The sequence below is a fragment of the Hoplias malabaricus genome, chromosome 3 (genome assembly GCF_029633855.1).
Source record: "Hoplias malabaricus isolate fHopMal1 chromosome 3, fHopMal1.hap1, whole genome shotgun sequence".
Taxonomy (NCBI): domain Eukaryota; kingdom Metazoa; phylum Chordata; class Actinopteri; order Characiformes; family Erythrinidae; genus Hoplias; species Hoplias malabaricus.
In genome coordinates, this window is record NC_089802.1 from 72,547,229 (window position 1) to 72,557,228 (window position 10,000).

The window sequence follows — 10,000 nt, forward strand, 5'->3', positions numbered from 1 at the left end:
TTATGAAGCAGATTGAAGAAATAAAATGTTTTGTACGTTTATTTGTTCCAAAGTCATTTCTGGAGTTCAGAGAAGGCCGACCACAAGGGTCTAGGTGGAGCTTTACTGGTTATGGTGTGATATTTGAGAAACGTGTACTAACCAATCACATTCTTCCCTGCCTTTTGGATGATTTATTAACCAATTATATTCTGCCGCAAAGGCAGCATTGCCTTCAGAACTATTTTGAGTAGTGTTTTTTGCACATTTGGACCCTTATTTGGATCGGATTTACATGGGAATGTGGGTTGATGGACTTTTAATTACTAAAATAATAATCATGCAAATTACATATACCAAGGTTTAAAATAGAAAAAGGAGTTTTCATAATTTGTTTTATCTTAAACTGTATATGTACAATGTACACTGTAATTTATAAAGCTATCTTGAGCAAACCAGTGTGTGTTTGGGTGGGGGTGGCCTTCAAACAAGCCCTTTCTGACCTGTACTTTATAAAGATAAATAAAAACACATGGATTACCCTATATAACACTTCATAATATGTCATAATGTAAAATAATATTTTTCCCAGAATCCTTTGGGTCCACATTGGTCCACATTGATTTAACTGGGAGGAATCATATGATAAACTAAAGATTTTGCATGGAGCGCTCCTTTAAAGTACAATTCAGCCCCCCCCCTTTAAGGTGCTTTTGCTCCACTCTATACACTTGCTAGTTTTTAACCCTTCACTGAAACTATGAAATAAACGTGTGTGCACATGCATTGATTCATGAAAGTGTGTGTGTCTATGGCTTTTTGTGTTTGACAGTTCGTGCCTCTCTCCGGAGACTATGACAGAAGAGTAACCATGGCAACTAAAGGGCAAGAGAGCCCTTGAGGAAAACTCTCAGTCTTTCGTGGCTTCTGCAAGTTTTTACACTGCATCAAGTTGGCTCTAATTTTTATCTTCACCTTCATCCTATTAGACTAAGAACAACATGATCAGACATCATTCTTAGCCAACACCACTGATCAGCAACAGCCCAAACCTCAGCTAGGACTTTAACGGGGACCTACTTATTATACCGTGAGCACCTGGCACTGTTAATGCAGTATCTCTGTGACATGCTTTGGTCAAAATACTACAAGGATCAAACACCACAACAGTGTTCTCCTTGTGTCCAAACAGCCACGTTCAGATTGACCAGTTTCAGCACCTGTTCCTTTACGTATGTTAAGTGCCAGAGCCCCACAGTGCGGAGTGAGGAGCAGGAGCTGTGGCTTTTAGTCATTTTTGCTCAGTTCTCTTTCTTCTCTGTTCTCGTTTTTCTCCACATTTAACCACATTTAATTTTCATTCTGACGATTCATTTCCATATGAATATTTGCAGTTACATAAATAGGCAGTTGAACTTGACCAATATATATTATATATATATATATAGTGATACTAACCCAAATGATAACAGACACTTCTCAACCACCAATAAACAATGCTAACTGCTAATTATAAGTTTATAACCTTATTAATAACTTTAATTTAGTGATAACTTTAGCGAAGAACTTGATCCTGAGAGTTCATGTCCTCTAGGTCCTCACAAGCCTTATGTATAATCATCATATAATCATTACTCATCAAGGGACAAGATACTTTCACCAGTAGAGAAAACACTCTGTGTGTTACGCTACACGACCCGACACACTACAGTTTCTGACCCGCGGTGACCACCATCTCTCACATCTCTCTGTGAGCCGAGTGACTGAGCCAATAGCCCTTGAATAGATAAAGCTTATAGAGCAATGTTTCCTATCTTGATTATCCAACATCGTCATTAGTCAGCGTGACGATGGCTGCCCTGGTGATTCAGCTTGTAGTTTTTCTATGTGTGTGACTGGATGTTGTGTTTACGTTCTTTTAGCTGAATCACCCGATCAATGGGAGAGGAGTCCGCAGGGCAGCCTCTCAGAGAGGAGAATAAGATCCTGAACAGAGCCACTCTCCTCAAATGACCACGTATAAATGTTGCAGGAACAGGCAGGAGAGAACAGTGTGTGTGTGTGTGTGTGTGTGTGTGTGTGAGAGATTTGGGCATGTGGTTTAAATATAGCACAGACTGTTCTCTCTTGTCCAATGCGCTGTGAGCTTTACTGTCAACCTGAGCTATTTTTGTCTGGTGTGTACACACATACATATACACACACACACTCACAAAACCAATGACAAGCCCAAAGCAATCATCAACTAACGAACTTCGACACACATTAACACACACACCTGCAGAACAACAGCAGCCATCTGTTTTCAGGAAATCTAATTCTGGAAAAACAACAAATACAGCAAAGACCTACTTTGTGTAGATGAAACATGTAGAAATCTCTGACCTCACAAAGACTTGAGCTCAGGAAACGACACAATGCATCAGGATCATTTCACATTTCACATTTCAGCATTTGATATGAAAACCCTGAATATATATTTAATGGATTCTGTGTGTAATCCTGATTAAACCCATTTTTCACATTTGCTCAAAATGTATCATGTTCCTTCTATTTATTTTAAAAGCTCTGAATTTGTACTGGGCGGCACTGTGGTGCAGCAGGTAGTGTCGCAGTCTCACAGCTCCAGGGACCTGGAGGTTGTGGGTTCGAGTCCCGCTCCGGGTGACTGTCTGTGAGGAGTGTGGTGTGTTCTCCCTGTGTCTGCGTGGGTTTCCTCCGGGTGACTGTGAGGAGTGTGGTGTGTTCTCCCTGTGTCTGCGTGGGTTTCCTCCAGGTGACTGTCTGTGAGGAGTGTGGTGTGTTCTCCCTGTGTCTGTTTGGTTTCCTCCGGGTGACTGTCTGTGAGGAGTGTGGTGTGTTCTCTCTGTGTCTGTGTGGGTTTCCACCGGGTGACTGTCTGTGAGGAGTTTGGTGTGTTCTCCTTGTGTCTGCGTGGGTTTCCTCCGGGTGCTCCGGTTTCCTCCCACGGTCCAAAAACACACATTGGTAGGTGGAATGGTGACCCTGAATTGGATAAGTGGTTACAGATAATGAATGAATGAATGAATGAACAGTATGCGCTTCATCACCAGTACCACTGGCTGCATGTTACAAATCACCACTTGCTCTCGGACTGCAAACTCAGTTCTGTTCTGAGGGGAAATGGAGTTCACCACTTGGCTGTGGTTTAGTTAGTTAGTTGATCATTGATTTGTTCAGTGGTTCCCAAACTGTTTCTGCAGTGTCCCCCTTGTGAATATTTTTTAGTTCCACCAACACCCCACTGCAGCACACAGGTACAACACAAAGTTTGCTTCCCGACTTATCTGGAACTTATTTCAAGCAGTGAAACACACACAAAACTGCAACTTCACCTTCACAGGGACATGTATTACTGATAATAATAGATACATCATATCTCCAGCTACATAGGTTAATTACACCTCAGTACATGAAAGCAGGCACATTCTGGCAGATCTAAGACGTGATCTTTATATCAGCACTTTGTGGCGAACTCCAGAATAAACCGCAGCACCTTCAGCAGAAGCACACAGACAATGGAGCGCAGGGCGCATTGTGTGCAGCGTGAAAACAAATATGATGTATACAGGAGCGCACTAATTTAGCTCGTCTCTCTCTCTCACTCTGGATGATGAATGTGGTGAGAAGGGCGGGTATATGCCAGGGTAAGCAGTATCAGACCCTCCACTACATCACTGTCACTGCTCACACACACCACCATACATCCTGCAAGAAACACGGTCCACCGGGCTTTTTCCACCAACACAGAGCGATAAAGAGAAAGAGGAGAGAGACTGCGCCTTCCTCCACAGAGTTCTCACTTCAGGAGAGAGACGGTGGATCAGAGGAGGTTAAAAGTTGAGAGAATTTTCTTCTGGAGATATTCTACATTTGGGGTATTCTCACTAGATTATGCGCTGTGAGGAAGTTCAAAGGAAGCTCTCCAGTATTCAGCAGTTTAACTAATGTTCAGCGCCTGAAGTTCAATAAAAAAAGATATTTTAAACTTTGCTCCTTCCATGCTGGAGTCACAGTTATGTTTTTTGTAAAACTACTGTTTTTTTTGTTACAGTTCAGTTTTTAATTTTACAAATAGTTAACAAATGTAATGAAATATTTGTGTAGTGAGTAGACACTTTTGTCATGTCTGTGTTACAGGGCGGCACGGTGGTGCAGCAGGTAGGTGTCGCAGTCACACAGCTCCAGGGGTCTGGAGGTTGTGGGTTTGATTCCCGCTCTGGGTGACTGTCTGTGAGGAGTGTGGTGTGTTCTCCCTGTGTCTGCGTGGGTTTCCTCCGGGTGACTGTCTGTGAGGAGTGTGGTGTGTTCTCCCTGTGTCTGCGTGGGTTTCCTCGGGGTGACTGTCTGTGAGGAGTGTGGTGTGTTCTCCCTGTGTCTGCGTGGGTTTCCTCGGGGTGACTGTCTGTGAGGAGTGTGGTGTGTTCTCCGTGTCTGCGTGGGTTTCCTCCGGGTGACTGTCTGTGAGGAGTGTGGTGTGTTCTCCCTGTGTCTGCGTGGGTTTCCTCCGGGTGACTGTCTGTGAGGAGTGTGGTGTGTTCTCCCTGTGTCTGCGTGGGTTTCCTCCGGGTGACTGTCTGTGAGGAGTGTGGTGTGTTCTCCCTGTGTCTGTGTGGGTTTCCTCCGGGTGACTGTCTGTGAGGAGTGTGGTGTGTTCTCCCTGTGTCTGCATGGGTTTCCTCTGGGTGACTGTCTGTGAGGAGTGTGGTGTGTTCTCCCTGTGTCTGTGTGGGTTTCCTCCGGGTGACTGTCTGTGAGGAGTGTGGTGTGTTCTCCCTGTGTCTGCGTGGGTTTCCTCCGGGTGACTGTCTGTGAGGAGTGTGGTGTGTTCTCCTTGTGTCTGTGTGGGTTTCCTCCAGGTGACTGTATGTGAGGAGTGTGGTGTGTTCTCCCTGTGTCTGTGTGGGTTTCCTCCGTGTGACTGTCTGTGAGGAGTGTGGTGTGTTCTCCCTGTGTCTGCGTGGGTTTCCTCTGGGTGACTGTCTGTGAGGAGTGTGGTGTGTTCTCCCTGTGTCTGCGTGGGTTTCCTCCGGGTGCTCCGGTTTCCTCCCACAGTCCAAAAACACACCTTGGTAGGTGGATTGGCGACTCAAAAGTGACCGTAGATGTGAGTGTGTGAGTGTGTGAGTGAGAGTGTGTGTTGCCCTGTAAAGGACTGGCGCCCCCTCCAGGGTGTATTCCTGCCTTGCGCCCAATGATTCCAGGTAGGCTCTGGACCCACAGTGACCCTGAATTGGATAAGGGTTACGGATAATAGATGGATGGATGGATGTTTGTGTTACCCCTGAATTGATAAGCATTTACTGACAATGAATGAATGAATGATTCTGTTATTTCTCATATACCTTCATATATAATCAATTCTGGAGAAAAAGCAAAACAAAACAGAAAATATAGAACAACTTTAGTTCTTATATAGTTCAGTATTATTTCATGCCAATGACCAATTGTACATATAAAAAAAAAATTCCAGCAAAATACTGAGAAGTGAACTTACATTCTGTGGTTTTATATTTAATGTACCCTTTATCTAGTGAGTTCACAACAATAATACAGTGATTTTATTGCCACAGAATTGCAGCTCAATGGTATTTGCTGGTATCTGTATTGCCTCTCAGTTTTACTTTATTCATTCATTCATTCATTGTCTGTAACTGCTTATCCACTGAGCTCAAGGCTGGATCACACCCTGGAGGGGGCGCCAGTCCTTCACAGGGAGACACATTCAATTTTACAAGATCTTTTTACACCTTGGCTTTTGCCGATCATTATTCGTATCCAATTCTATTCCATTAGCTGAACTCCTTCTATCACATACAATGCCCCCACACTGAGAGGGGAAGGTCAAGCGGGTGCCTCTTCTGAGGCACATAATGTCCACCATCGGCTTCTTCTTCTTTTTTTTTTTTTTTTTTTTAAATCCAATATCACTGGACTGCCCCACGCACCAGAGAGCACTGACTGCCCAGGTGGGTCACATCCGCTGGCTGGTGCAGTTCTGTGTGATAAGGAAAAGGCTGGGAGGGAGGGACGCATGCCACTCACCCAGAGAGAGAAGGCATTTTGTGCTCTCTCAAGACGCCAGAGCTATCACCAGGGATCAAACCAGCCATCCCTTGCGGTTAGGGCCTGTACTTGGTCATTTTAGTTAAAACAGGTCAACAGTATATTGTACTACTTCCACACATAAATATTAATAATCTTGTTCATACACTGAAATCAAATCTGGTAAATCCCTGAGACATCACAAACCTTGAGTTCAGCAGAAACTACACACATCCTGCTCTTTGTGTCTTTCCCTCCCTTGCTCCCTCCATCTGCTCGTTTCCACCACGTTCCCAATGATCACACTTTCTCTGCCCCATGTGAGCGCCTTCTGTCTTTTTTTATGAAGTCAGCCAGCTTTGGCGTTTTCAGGGCCTGTGGTTTTCCTCAGCTAGACTGGGCCTGGATTTAGGCAACAGCAGCAGCAGCAGGGGAGATTAATGAACAGACTAATATCTGTTTAAGAGACGGAACGCTTACGGAGAGCAACAGACTGTCAACTTCAATTCCACACCGGCTGCAGTGTTTAGCTTTGTTATTTGAGCTGAAAACCAGTTCGGAAAAAGTCCAGGGGATCCCTGGTGGTGCATGCGTGTGTGTGTGTGTGTGTGTGTGTGTGTGTGTACACAGGAGAAGAGAAGCTTAAGAGCTTAGCTCTGTGGGGCTGAATAATTACTTAAAATACTTAAATTTCATGCTGTGCTGATGTTGGTTTAAGTGCATTAAATAGCTTGCTGAATGGCAAATACCATCATCATACATTGGTGTGAGTTCCCTGGACACAATAAAAGGTTAGTTTTTAACAAAGCAACAGGTTTGTGCGGACAACAGTAAAATCAATTATTCATACGTGGACCACAACAGAGTACTGCAGCGTTAATAATTAAATTAAAATAATGCAAGGCCCAAATCTGTGTGTGTGATTGTTTACAAGAAGGCACTTACATGATAATTTCCTGCTAAAAAACAGCTTTCATTTGATTCCAGAATATTATAAGTAACTGTAACTTGATTATCTTTAAACAAAAAAGCTGCGCAGTGGAAAAACAAATTCATAACAGCACAGGAAGTGGGGAGGGCGTGTATAAAAATGGTTGACAAACTGCACTGAGCCAATGGTCACATAAAAAATGGCTTTTCATTTAGGACTTCATACTGGGATTTTGATGTGTGTAGTGCATTTTCGAGTGGGGTAAATTAAGCAGGAAAACAGCATTGTGCTGAAGTGTTCACTTGCCAACCGTGTTTGCATTTTGAAGAAAATGTAGCCACTATAACCACTAAATCATTTAAAAGGTTCTGGAAAGTGCAGAATGAGCCGTGCTTCCGGTGCGTTCCTCAAATACATAATCACAAGGTCACCGCTTAAAAGGCTTTTATGCTACGCTGAATGAAAGAATATGATTAACCTCAAAAGACCTGCAGGCTCTAATATTTACCGCTACTGCATTCTGTCACTGTATCCTTGAATAAAGCACATTCTCAGCGTCCCCAAGACTTGACGGTACTTTACTGAAGCAGTTGGGAATTACTTTGGAAATCAACAAACAGATTAGGTTTATACTGGGTTTTTGTCAATTAGCTATCAATAGCGATAGCAAATGGAAGCTGTAATAGGTTTAGATCACTGCATATAATCAATAAAATTTCAGTTAGGGGGCAGCACGGTGGTGAAGCACATGGTGTCGCAGTCACAAAGCTCCAGGGACTTGGGGGTTGTGGGTTTGATTCCGGCTCCGGGCGACTGTCTGTGAGGAGTGTGGTGTGTTCTCCCTGTGTCTGCGTGGGTTTCCTCTGGGTGACTGTCTGTGAGGAGTGTGGTGTGTTCTCCCTGTGTCTGCGTGGGTTTCCTCTGGGTGACTGTCTGTGAGGAGTGTGGTGTGTTCTCCCTGTGTCTGCGTGGGTTTCCTCTGGTTGACTGTCTGTGAGGAGTGTGGTGTGTTCTCCCTGTGTCTGCGTGGGTTTCCTCCGGGTGCTCCGGTTTCCTGCCACAGTCCAAAAACACACGTTGGTAGGTGGATTGGTGACTCAAAAGTGTCCGTAGGTGTGAGTGTGTAAGTCAATGTGTGAGTGTGTGTTTGTCGCCCTGTAAAGGACTGGTGCCCCCTCCAGGGTGTATTCCTGCCTTGCGCCCAATGATTCCAGGTAGGCTCTGGACCCACCGCGACCCTGAACTGGATAAGGGTTACAGATAATGGATGAATGAATGAATGAATTTCAGTTAGGTGATGTTATTTGACTCTATAGAAACAAATGACATCATCACACTATTCCCATATCAGTGTATCACTAGTTAACCATGACATTTTATTTATAATACTCTACACACTATTCTCCTCACCATCAGACGCCCCACTGCAGGATGGGATGCTCTCTGCCAGCGCTGAAACATGACTGGTCCTACATTTGTCCATGGAACATGATTGTTCTTTATTTTCATTCTGTGACACAGTGACAGTGAACGTAGTTTATAGCTCAGTTCAGTTCAGTTAACTCTGTCTCTCTGTAAAACAGTGGGGTAATTACCTGGAAGTTGACGGAAGTGTGCCAGAACACTCTTCCGAACGGTTACAATCCAATTTGCCCAAAACCGTCAAGGCTAAGGAACTCTAAAACCTCATTTAGGACAATTCACTCTCACAATGTCCAAAACATGACAATGGTCTTCTCTGTTACAGGAGGCAGCCCAGTTTCACTGTCTGGGAGCTGGTGTGAGCTGTTATGTGAGAAGCAGATACAGTGTCAAGGTCAAGACTGGACTTCAAGTAGGTCAAAAGGAACCAGCCTCCCACTCACTAAAATAATGATTCCAACCAATGCAGCCTGTGGGTTTTTAACATTCCACCAAAAGTAAGATGTTCTGCCTTTTACAGGCTTTCCTAGAAATCCAAGTCCAAAGACATATTAGGAATAACAAACAGACCCCTTCTATTAGTGAAGAACTGATACAACTGAAGGGGCTCAGTACATTTTGAGCTTTGATTCTGGCACATTAATATGTATGTGTTTGGGTCTTTTGTATGTACCATGTCTATAACGTATAGCAATTAGTCGTGGTGTCAAGGCGGAAATTTCATTAGTTTCTATTTCCACTATCAATATTTAAACATAGAAACTCCATGGAGAACTCAAAAGACGACGTAATCCACACTCAACACATACATACAAGCATAAAGCTATAGATCGCAAACACACACACACACACACACACACAAATGCCATGACATATACTCTGATGTTTAATAATTTAAATGAACTGCAGTCAATAGGGAAATCTATTGAAGCAATTCAAACACTAAGTGCCATACATTTTAAATTCTTCTTGTAAAAGCAAGAGAGTATTTTTGAAGGGCAACAGAAAGTCGGGGACAGTTTTTGGGAAACGATGGAAAAATAAAAAGTGGGCAAACTTAATAATGATGTATTTGATGATACTGAGTGTTTCGAGACTTTTGTATATTTTTCTCTCAAACATTTACTCAACAACTGAGAAAAACGAACCGTGGTCTCTGTCAACGTAGTGAACATACACAGACATATGTAATAAGACGGCACTCAGGAGTACAAGCTGAGTGACAGTACAGAGCAACAAGCAGATAGGACACACACACACACACACACACACACACACACATGCAGTGTGGATGGACAATGTGTCAGACAGATGATAATGAGCAGCTTCAGACTGCTGTTTCCGAAAATGAACTGAGCACGGACCACATGCCGTGCGTGTCTCCAATCTGCCTCTAATCCCCAGCCTCAGAGGCCAGAGATACAGTATCTGCAGTGCAGTCACTCATGCCACTGCTCAGCCTCACTGTAGTCTACCTGAGCTACTGCCGCACAAGATTCAGTGTCGCTCTCACACTAGTCACATCTGCACAGAGATGGATTTTAACCTCAGTGAAGTTGCTGCAGGGGCCCAGCTAATCAATACATCATCCACATCATCCGA

The 10,000-nt window shown here is 43.8% G+C and overlaps 2 protein-coding genes across 3 annotated transcripts in view; one reads left to right on the forward strand and one right to left on the reverse strand.

The window, feature by feature from the left end:
- The window catches only part of dnah9l (dynein, axonemal, heavy polypeptide 9 like), an 83,994-nt gene extending 75,134 nt beyond the window's left edge, over positions 1-8,860 (forward strand). The window contains exon 25 of the mRNA XM_066663716.1: positions 8,724-8,860. The gene's annotated coding sequence lies outside the window, so the exon portion shown is untranslated. The remainder of the gene's footprint in view (positions 1-8,723) is intronic.
- Positions 1-10,000, reverse strand: part of kcnh7 (potassium channel, voltage gated eag related subfamily H, member 7) — a 55,686-nt gene that overhangs the window by 30,112 nt on the left and 15,574 nt on the right. The gene's annotated exons all lie outside the window — the stretch shown is intronic.